The sequence below is a fragment of the Saccoglossus kowalevskii genome, chromosome 6 (genome assembly GCF_978046115.1).
Source record: "Saccoglossus kowalevskii chromosome 6, keSacKowa6.1, whole genome shotgun sequence".
NCBI classification, from domain to species: Eukaryota; Metazoa; Hemichordata; class Enteropneusta; family Harrimaniidae; genus Saccoglossus; species Saccoglossus kowalevskii.
The window spans coordinates 23,848,497-23,861,111 of NC_140646.1; positions in this window are offsets into that span (position 1 = coordinate 23,848,497).

Sequence of the window (12,615 nt, forward strand, 5' to 3'; positions counted from 1 at the left end):
AATTGTTATATTCATCATGATGATATCGTGTGATATGAACAAATATTCATACACACCGTTGGTAAAAATTTGATAATAATTACAGACAAAATTGAGAGTTTAATTAATTTGAATTTTAGCATATTTAGACGAAGTGGGGACTTGTTCTTTGCTTTATAAAATGTAAGATATGAGATTGCATCACTGGCTAACGTAATTGGAAACGATGAATTACGAATATTTAATTTGTATTAGTAAATAACACTTGAATATCCAATCAACAACGTGTATCAACTCATTTAGCAGAGTATACAGTGACAAGTAAAACATACCAACGTTCTACATGTGGTCAACGCCCGGGGGGTCACTCTATATGATGTTACTACCCCATGTACGTTCCAAATTTAGCGGGAAAGCGGGGTGTTTTTCACCTTCCAGAGCGGGCCCGCGTTGGAGGCAAATAGCCCCCCTTTAAAATGCTAATGTCTGCAATAGGCTCCCAAAAATAAACTAATAGGGTTGCTGCGTCCGCTGTAGGCCCGCTCTTGCAACAACCACTCTCATACACCGCCCTAGGCTCGAATTGGCGGACCCAGAGCCCCGACTAGGCCGCAAACGTCCGCCTGAACTTTCCCACTGGGACTTACCCGCCACTTCCAATACGTATTAATAATATTATTATTTTCGGCAAATATTTTGTAAATATTGTGCGTATAAAACCCATTTTCACTGATTAAAGTTTAATTTTTATTATGTGTGTTATCCCGTTTTGTTTCGTTTCGTCGATTACAATAAGCCGCATACAGAAAGTCATTCCCCGGAGTCATCCACACTTCCGAAACTTCTTTCGCGCCTCGGTCTCATTCGCATTCAGCTCCTGCTTTTTTTCTGACTTTTCTGCCCTGTAATCATGCCAAAGTCACCCGGAGCGGAACATAAAATTGCGCAATGATATCTGAGGGAATAAAAATCCTGGCAAAGTTGTGTGCATTGTGTATTAAACTATAAAATAAATGATCATATTCATAATCATGTCAATAGTTTTCATCTTTCTTCATCTAACAATGAATGACACCAACAGGAGTTGCACACAACTAGTAACTTGTTTGAGTTGATCACACTCCACTTGATTGCAAAAAAACGACAGAGAATGCTCGCAATATGGGGTAGGATGTTCTCAATATGTGTCTGAAATAGGGGGTGTTTTTTTTCTTCAATATGTCTGCTCTAGGGGGTACTAAATTTACATTGCAATAGGGGGTATGGTTTGCCAATGTGCTGCCAGCCCTAGGGCCTATTATTTTTTAGCAAGAACGCACATGGTGTAAGGTTTTAATATAGAGTGACCCCCCCGGGGGGTCAACGCAGCTAAAACTGAACGTCTGAGACATGTGAATAAATGTAATAGTCACTGAAATTCAATACCATAACAAGAGAAGAAACGAACAACATAATATTCAGTAGATAAAACATGATTTATAATAAAAAAATCGGTAAAGCATGAGTAGGTGATTTATAAATGATCTATGTAACACAACGCAACAGTATTTTGAAATGTCACTACTATAACTGCTCTAGTGTTTACTGATAGATTACTGATAAACGACAAAAATATGGCATTAATGACTGCCTCTTGAACTGAACAAGAATACAAGAATAACAAGTGAAATTAAACTTTCTGTCCAATGCAACTGGGCATTTTCTCTTTCCAAATAATGTCCATCACCCAAACACCAGCATTAACAATGGTGTTAAATTCGGCTCTAAAGTCTGGATAGTTGTCATATAATGAAGGCAGTTGCATTAAATTTGAGCAGGTGTGTGCTACTGGACGACGGTTTATACCAGACAGCTTGACAAATGATATGTTTGGAGGATCCCCAGGCATCATATCAGATCCAGTAATTTTACGTATATACCTCTGTAAATGATTCCCCACTATCCTTTCTTCTGTATTCATTTGGTCTGGAAACTGTAACTGATTCATAACTTTCTTTGGGATGGGCTTTTGTTCTGATAGAACTTGTTGATATTGTCGCTACAAATGGTACCGGAAAGTGGTATTTATCCCCAACGACCTGCAACAAACATAGGTTCCTGTATAATCTTTCTGTGAGCAATCTCCAAAATAATTTCACGCATATTATCAGCACTGGGCAACTTCCGGCATTGAAGGTTATACAGAGCATCAGTAAGATCTTCCCCATCTACTACATTCAAATCAGAAATTGCTTGATTAAATAGCTCAAGCTCGCTTTTGGGTACAAACAGAAAGTAAGCTTCAAGTAACTGCTGGGAATCACGCTGGAGATTTACTTTAGAAAAACTTCCATGATAAATGGCTGTGTTAAAGCAGTTGGGAAGTATTTAGCTAGATAGAAACCTTTGACAATAGTTCTGCCTACTGCTTTACATGAACTACGTGTGAAGTCATGTCGTAGGAATGGAACTCTGTATATGTTTCCAATAGTGCAACGTTCATAAAACTCCATCCAAAAGGCGGCGAAACACTCCCTAATGACTCCACCACCAACTGCCTGTTCCATGGCTGAACTGTCTGGTAATACCTAATATCAATATATTCTGCCAGGATACCAGGGTCAGAACATTCTTTCAACATGTCTTCCAGAACTGTGCTTCTATGTATCACAATCATACGTTCCCCCCAGGATGTGGAATTTCCAGTTCATGCATGGTTTCAGTGTTATCTAAATTTGGGATGGTGTCATTAAAATTGCTGAGACTATCTTGTAATAACACATCATCACTGCAAAACTAGACTATGCCTGAATTGATGCTATCATCATCATCATCATCATCATCATCATACAAAGCTTCTTCAACTTTAGTACGACCTGTACTTGGACCAGGTAGTTCTCTGTCTACTTGGTAGTGTTCTAGGTTATCCAATACAGGTGTTCGATGGTCTTCCTTTGTAACACCTGTGCTAGTACATGCAACAGCTGTGTCTGATTGCAACATTTCAAAATTCACACACAGTGACTCATTCATTTCAGATTCACAGACTGCGCTTTTACCAACCATGGACTTCTTCTTTGTTGCTAGATAAAAGCGTAGGAGCTTGAAACCAGATGTGTCATAAATATATTGAACTGTGCTGTTGTCACACGCAACGTAATATTACCGTAATTGGTGTAGTACAGGTGTGATGGTTCAAATATCAAAAATGGCAACAGTAACAGAAAGACTTCCCTGGCGGCGATGATAAAATACGAACAGGGAGCCAACAGATGAGGTTTCAACTGGTACTGGTATTATTATACTCTGCAAACATCAAGTACAATAACGCGGTAAAACTCCACTACTCCAATAACTAGATACTTAAACTCCAATAAAATTCAACGAGATCTTCGATCTGATCTCAGTGCTGAACAACTCCCCTATATATACCTCCATGCCTATATATACCCACACTGTCTATAAATAAACCATTACATCAGCATACATAATGAGTCTGGACTTTACTATAAATTTTTAGAATGTTCCATTACCTTCTATTGCCTCCTACATGTTCTATTACCTATTCAACCAGTTTCTAAAAAAAAATCTAGAATATTCCACCCAGATACAGTACGATTCTAGAACATTCTCAGTGACACGGAAGTGGTAAATAAGTCGTATGCGACAGATGTCATCATCTATAGTATTAACCTCAACATACTTTAGATCAACTTCAAATTCGTCAAGCCTTCCCCTTTTTGAAAGTTCATTTGGAAAGAAGATCCCTAACCCTAAAGTTCTTTCTGACAGACATATTTCTTGTACCGCCACCTTCTTTACTGCAAACTTTGAATGAGTTGGTTGAGTAACAGTAGTCCAGCCAACCGTAATCAATACTTCTGTCTCTTTTCATGGTATTCTTATTACCAAAACAACGATCAGATGATTGTAACTGTTGTTTGTTCTTCTTATCATCTCTCAACTTATCTATCACCTCTCTTGATACACCACAACGTTTCAAAAAGTCATATAATTTATCTGCCATGGCTACTTTAGTACTGTAGGAATGTAAAACATTTCTTAATATATAACACTATGTGGTCAATGTGATGAAAAACATATTGCATTTTTGGGATGACATTGCTTAATACTAATTTAATATTTCGACTGTTAAAGCTAGTAAAGACTGTCACTGACATTTGTACAATTTGGATCTCAATAATCAATACTTGAAATATGATACAGGGGGGGTGGAATTCTTTATTTTAATGAATTTACCTCTAATTTACACCTGTCACAACTGAGGAAATTCTAAAACTAAGCAAAAAGCAATTTGAATGGTCAGTATTAATTATACAATTTTACTAAATTAATAGTTCTGATAAACTGAATGAAAATAATTATGCAAGTCTTCTTTGTTAATGTACTTTACTTTACAGACTTGGCCGAACCTGTAATCATGTCGCAGCAGTTCTGCTTAAACTTGACCTCATTGCCTTGTACAAGTGGCTGGGAAATCTATGATTGTTGAACCATTGCAAATTAGAGACATGCAGTGGAATTTGCCCCATGCAGAGAGAAATGGTGAGTATATATCCTTCTCCCATGTTATAGTTTCTGAACTGGTAGACACACTGCTGAAGCAGTAATTCAACTGTCGGTGGTCCAGCTGGGCAGTGTTATCCCTGGTTGATAATCATGTTGTGTAAATTCTGCCAGGTTTTGAATGTTTCAATAAATATTTCACTTGTGCTTACCATATTATAAATATGATAGGCTGTCTATGAAAAATAAACAGTATAAAATAAATTTCTTGCAACCACTGTCATCTTTGAAATGTAGTAGCACCATCACCAAAATCAGTAGTCTGTGGTTTTTTAGCTTTTTATTTTGGCTGATCAGATTTTGTGAGCAGATTTAGATTTGATTTGATCAAATATCACCCAGTCTATAATATTTGTTTCTTTTTTTGTTCACAGATCATACAAAAACCATCAACCCACCAGTGAAGGCCAAACTCATTCAGCATTCTAAGAGTAGGAAGAATGGAATGACTTTTGATCAATTTCCTGAAAAAGCCCATAACTTATCCCCAAAGTCAGTATTATTTGCTGAGTGTTCCACCCAACGTGACACATCATTTGATGCTATGAGTCCTTCTACAGCCAGTTCATGTACATTCCCAGCACCATTGCCTCCCACCATTCTGGAGACAATAACTTTGTCAAAGATTGTGGATACAGCCGATCTACCAAAGTACTCCAATAACACAGTAAATACTATGGGAGAGAAGTACTGTGGCCAAGGGGACAACAGCTTGTGGCTAGAACAAAGAAACTGTCGCATCACAGCTTCCAATTTCTACATCAAAGTTAAAACAATTCAGGCAGTTGATAATGAACAAACTGTGAACACAAGTTCCTCTGTATGTAAACTATTAGGTTGTGTTTCCCTAAACCCAAAACTTGCCACTCTCAAGTATGGAAGATGAATGAAGCCTGTTGCTAAACAAGAATATCATATGTAAAATTGACGAAGAAACAGAGTCATAGAAATGTTACTCTAGTTGAGTGAGGCCTGTTTGTTGATAAAAATTGCATTTATTTGGGAGCAAGTCCAGATGTACTTGTTACCTGTGACTGCTGTGGTACAGGTTTACTCGAATGCAAATGTCCTTTGTCTGTTTCGGATTCTATACCAAATTCTGTCAATTTAGTTTATCTAACAAAGTCTGAGCCAGTAACAAAACTGAAACAAACACACACATATTACACACAGCAGTAGCACGCAAACAATGGTGTAATTTTCTTTGTTTACACCACACATGGCCATCATTTTGGAAAGAACCTGCGATATTTTTATAGCCATTATATGTTACCTGAGCTGAAGCAACATAAATGCAAATGGTCCAAGTAAAACATATAGTGTCCAGGTTGTGTCATCTTGCAAGCCTTGTTGTAAGTGGAGGGGGGGTTAGAAATTTAAAATCAATATTTGTTATTCACTGTAATAAATATTTTTTCATCATATGTAAATATTTTCCAGTTCACCTGTATTTATCAAAAAATAATTTACATGAAATGTGTTACAGTATATCACAACATTTCACACTTAAAAATGAAATGATGTGCAGTATTTTCACAATGAATAAAACTAGTAATATTTAAGTATACACTTTTTTGTTTTCAAAATCTTTTATTCTTTGCTTAACAATTTAAATAACTTGACTAAATTAGAACATTGTGCAATTTTTATTTACAATGAATAAACATGTAAATATTTTCTAACTCTCATTGTGTTTATCATACAATCTTTTTAAAAGTTTGTGTAAATGTATTTTATTGTATAAGGTTCAATGCAAAGAAATTGATTTTATTTAATATTGATGAGGACTTACTGTGTACATACAGTACTCAGAATGGCTGTGATCAATCTACAGCTTACATTGAAAATTGTATGAAAAGACTGATTTTATTTTTCACCATGAGTTGAACACTTTTGTTGCATGAGCACAAATATTTGAAGTACATCTAAATATTTAAGAACAGCATTTTAAAACAGTTATTATGTTTATTTGACCAAAGGTGGTAACAAATTACATCATCCAGAATAGCTATCATAGAGATTGGGTATGTATGCTGAAGAATTCTAAAGTCCATAAACCTGTTGATAGCCAATCTAAGGATTCGTGTGGAAAGATTTATCTTCTTTGTTAACTTTACATCAGTCTTTGTATGCTGGTCTTTTCCTCGTACACCAGGAGGGACTATTAACTCTGCACCTTTCATTATAAAATCGTGCCCCATTGAGAAACCCTTGTCTGCTAAATGCTGATCTCCAGGCTCTACAAAAGTCATAAAGCCAGAGTTCGATCCTGACAATGTGATTGTCAGATGCTCTACCTCTCCATGCATTTGAAATGAAGCTTATTGAGCCCCTAGGTGGACACGCTATGAGAACCTTTGCTGCATTGTGCTTTTTGTAGTCTGAAATGCTCACTAGCCTGGGTAAATGTTGTTGAAAGCACTGTGGAAGGTTTGGTACTACATTCTCTTTAGGATGGTAGCGAATTAGTGGTTTTAGTTCTGAATCAGTTGAGAGAACCTTATATGTTGTGAATATTCTACTGACGTGACTTGTAGATATTTCAAATCTGTTTGCCAGATCCTCATTCAGAAGGCCTAGTCTCAATTTCAATTCACCCTTACAATCAAGTTTACGTTTAGAACCAAATTTCTTGGGTTCTTGGACAAATTTTCTCTGCACATTTGTACTGATAACTTTTATTGGTCCATACCAATATGTCATCTTTTTAGTCTTAAATTTAACAAAGCTATACAATAAATTAAAACTAGAAAGACTTGGTAAACCGGTATAAAATTTAACTTTACTGTCACTAGACATATTTGCACATACTTTTTGCAGAACATTATTTGCAACCTTCACAGTTGTTTTCAAATTAAGTTTTCTTTCTAGTTCATCTCTTCTTGAAAGTAAAAGTTCAATAGTTTATTTGCAACTCTTGCATTCACAATTACATTTGAAGAAATAGTTTGCAGTGTTACTGTGATTTTTCTGAGTTTTATCCTTGTCAGGTTCTGAAGTGATTTGTTCATCTGTCTCGGGTGGAATATTTTCAATGTTACCGGTATTGTTTGTCTTTTTTTATTGGTACTTCAGCAGGGCTCTTCTGTATTTTACGCCGCGGAGCTACCACCTTGACACTGTAACCAAGATTCAAGGTAGGATATGGATTGGACTTGGTTGGCATACTGATCTGAGCATACTCTGCTGTATTTGTTGGGAATCCAGTTTTTGTTAGTTTTGGTGTCTTTGCGGTTGATGAGCTTGGGTCCACATAGCCAGACCATTTGGATCATTTTCTTTTTTTTTGGAAAGCTAAAGAGCTGGTATGGAGGCTCGCAAAAACAGTTTCCAACACCATGATGAAATCGATGAAACTGGCAAAACTTCTTCTTCTATGCTCTAAGTTTGTATGTATTATTGGCACATCCAGGCACAGCACAAGAACAAGTTGGCATTGTAAATATATAGAGAATACTGTAATACCTAACAAAAGGAACAGTGAAAGTTTATTGTACTTTAACTGAGATGTAAAGAATATCAGACTAACAAAAAACATTGTATATGAAACTACTCTACATTTTAAACTTTTAACCTTTAAAAAGAATCATAACAAAAACTTTAATATGTTCAGTAAAACAGTCAGTCCCACATTCACAAAGAATGAGTTCCTATTTTTTTAATGGTGAAAGTGATTAATAAAGCAAAATAAAAATAGACAGCCAGAGTACATACAAACTTCAATTTAGAAAGATGTATTTTAATGAATGGAAGTGTTAAAAGACTCTTTCTCGGTTAGGGAACTGTGAACATTTGATTCACTCCCTGTACTGCTGTACACTGTGAAAAAAATCAAGTTGAACAAGTTATATAAAGCACACCATGTATTCCACTTAAAAATTACACAAATAATTAACTGAGTGGAAAATTGTCGTAAGTTTTTTTTTCTATAACTGCAGTGAACAACTTCTGTATACTGTACTTTCAAAATGAAGTGAACAGGCAATTTAAGTTATTTGAAAAAAAAATTAGGATTTCCTATTTAATTATTAAAAACACACTATAAACTAATCTGTCAAAAGTTTAAGTTAATTACAGTTGAAAATTTTGAGAAAACTCACCTTAAATGGTTGGTTTCTGGGAGTACAGACAAGTGAGACTACCATAACACCACGGACACCATGTGTACGGAAAGAAAAGACACTACCTCATGTACCAAGTCTAAATCCTACTACAACAAATCACCACTCGCATACAACAGCAACACAAACAGAAATAACAACACAGCCTAAAATTCAAGTACCGGTAGCAGAATCATTTCAACCATTGCAAATACCTACAACGGCATCATCATCCAGATCAGGAAGAAACGAATGAGGATACTGGGACCGCACTTAATCAAAAAACTGCAATAATTGGAGACTCTGTGCTTCGCAACATCAACCCTAGACGTCTGATCAATACTGATTACATCAAATATGAAATCCAAGATTGTCCAAATGAAGTGTTAAAAGGCTTTGATGATCATTCACGTAGGGACTAATGATTTGAAAAGAAGTATAGGTATAGATGCAATGGTTGAAGAATACCATGAAACCATTCGACTAATGAAAAGAGTTGCCCCTAAAGCTAAAGTGTATATATCCAGCATATGTCCAAGAGGTGACAGGAAGAATGAAAATGTTGGTTTCATATATCACCAATTCCAACTCATAGCCAACAATAATAATTGTACCTTTATTAATAATGACAGGTTCTTCAAACTACAGAATGGTCATACTGATAGATCATTATACTATGATGATGTTCATCTCAACTATAAAGGTACAAAACATCTTCTACATTGTTAATCATCATATGTGCCTATTTTAAGGAACCACATGTCTTGAGTAATAACAAGAAAACAGGTACACAATATGACACAACATGATTGTTATTACTGTGGGGAACCAGGACATGTGCAATGTGTTTGTAGACATGGAAAGAAATTAACTGCTATAATTGCCATCGACAAGGACATAAAGCTAAGAACTGTCCAATGAACTATAATAACTGATTTCCTGGAAGAAAGCGCCGATAACAAGGGGACAAAAACTATGAACACAAATACTTACTATGATGACACTTTCAATATTAACACTGATGAATTTCAAATAGACGAGATTATGAGTAATAAGGAAAAGGATACTAGGAGTGATTCTTCTACTTGAGGTGATGATCTCAGATCTCAGAGAACTAAAGTAAGACGTAAGTCAAAGAAAGTAAAATCACACACTTCACAATTATTAATAGGTTATGTAAATTTTCGGGGTTTAAAATCAAAAAGTCATGAACTTGGTGACTTATTGAGACAACTAGAAGATAATCAAATGCCTAAATTAAAGAAATATAAATGGTTGGGAAAAAAACGAAAAGTCAAAAAAAGTAAAAAGGGGGTGGGGGTCACTTCGCTCCACTAGCAGCTCGTGTCCCTCGTTTGGGCATTGGATTTCATCCTGACCCCCATTTCAAGGTCGGGCAGCCTCATACATGTTTTCTTCCTCCTTTTTTTTGATCACGAAATCCATTGCTCAGGGGGGCACGTGCTGTCTTGGTGGGTAGAAGTGGGCCCCTGCCCAATTTTGTAGTTTTGTGAATTGTATCTTATTGAATTGTAATTTTATTAATTTTGTAGTTTGGTTCTGTAAGTCGTTTTTGCTCAATAAACTTGTCTTTGCCTTTTACTCGTTTACCGCGTGGAGTGTCTTTACAAAAGAGGGAGTAGATGAATTATACCATGAACTGCATGATAACATATCAAAATTGCTTGAAGCAAATAATCAGTTCATATTAATATTTCAATGGTAGAATCGGGGATATATCTGGGGATGTAATTATTAATAATTGTAATAAAATAATATCATTAATAGATGATTTTGTCGGTGCTCAATAACAGTGAAGTTAGCTTTGGAAAATGGACATGATCTAGACATACTCAACAATCTGTTATTGACTATCTGCTGACTAATGACCAATATAAATACAAAGCTAATGAATTGTATGGTGACGATGAAAGAATATTTGACATTGGAAGTGACCATAACATTATGTACACCAGACTAGCAATACCTGACATAAAACTTGAAGAACAAAAATAGGACATTAATATTGACACTAATTGGAATGAGTTTCAGAATGTTTTAACAAAAAAACTTGAATCATATTATAGTATTATTGCACTGGTTTCTGACAATGCAGATAAACAAACAGAATGTAATGAAGTATGGAATTGCTGGCTAACCAGTGATATTGATACATGCCATGAAGTTATCGGTGAAAAAAAACATTAAAAAGTACCACTGAGCCATGGTTTGATGAAGACAGCTGACCAAATTTTTATTTTGAAAGGTATACCAACTATCCGTAAACTAGACAAAAAGCACACTTTTAAAGCATTCCTGGACTTCAAAAAAGCTTATGACAGTATTTGGCGAGAAGGGTTGTGGTATGCTTTATGGCAAAATGGCATAAAGGGAAAACTTTGGCGTGTAATAAAACACACTTATGACCACATTGAGAGTAAAATTTGGAGATGTTGAAACTGAATACTTTTACCAGACTCTCCGTCTTAGGCAAGGTTGTGTCCTGGCTCCAAATCAATTCACAAAAAAATCCTGAATGATTCATCACTAGACATAACAATAAGTAATATACTCATTAATGGGTTATTCTTCGCTGACGATGTGGCCCTTATGACCCCCAAATGAGGAACAGCTAAAATCTATGTTAGAGATTGCCACTAAGTTCTGCAAACTATGGAAAATGTCCATTAATGTGGAAAAATCTAATATCCTGATAGTAAATAAAAGAATAAATAGACATAAGGAATGGTATATTGAGATTTAAAAATTAAAAAATCTAACGAGTACATTATTTATGCTACTGGTTCACCAGAAACCTGTCTGACCATACTCACTGTGTAAAACTAAGTGAAAAATTCAACAAACTATTCCAATTACTATTACATTCTGATTGGCTCATGTGAAAACTCAGATGGTGTTGGACAGACCCAGGACAATTTTGGTCCGTCATTTCAACTTGCTTTCCTGTGTGTTCTGCTACAATTTTGTTTGACAAGTTATACAGGCTACAACCATCATTCTGTGAGACTTGTATAAACTGCTCTGCGATCTCCTGCTTTCAGCGGTGCCCTCCAGAATACCAGCGTTCCTCTGAAAGCAAGACTCCTATATTTCTTCGTTGTTGTGTTGCAGAAGCCATTGACTGTCGTCCATTAATACATCCTGGAACTGTGAGTTATCACCAATACACACTTCCCTAAGCAATCTGTGCTTTATTTCTTGTAATTATTTTGAGAGGTATTAAAACCAGGAGCTTTAACTCGATATTTTGGTGTATGTGTATTTCATTCCCAGTACTATTGTCTTGTCTACCCCCATACTAGCAGGGAAAGAACCCCCTGTACAGTGTGAGTTCTGTAGGTGGCCCTCTCAATTGCGATAAGAAGGCCTTACACTGTGCCAAACATATAATACACATCTTATAAATTCACGATGTGTTTCGAGCGCGGTGATCAATCTGAAAACATTTATTTCGTATAACCTCCTTTGTAGAAACATATAAATGTTTTAGTTATCCACTTTAGTATGAATATTGCTTTGATTAGGTCAGCATTATCGGGGTGTGTGTGCATGTGTGTGTGTGGGGGGGGGTGTACTTGGATTGCTATATGTTGAGAGGACATAAATACAGATATATACCAACTTCCGAGGACATACACACCTTCCGAGGACCTTTTTCATAGTCCTCGGGAAAACATAATTTATATTAATAGTTAATTCGATTATTAATATTTATATTAATTTAATTGAACCATACCTCCCCCGATACTAAACCTAAGCTTCACAAACATTTCTATGTTCAGTCACGAGATATTCAACTTTTATTTAATTAAACTTAATTAAAACCTGATTCTACATTGTATTGCATTGTAATTTGATTGTAGTTTAATTAAACTCCAATTAAAACGCAACCCTATATAGGAACGCGTTTTAATCGAGTTCATATTGCAATACATTATAATAAAAGTTA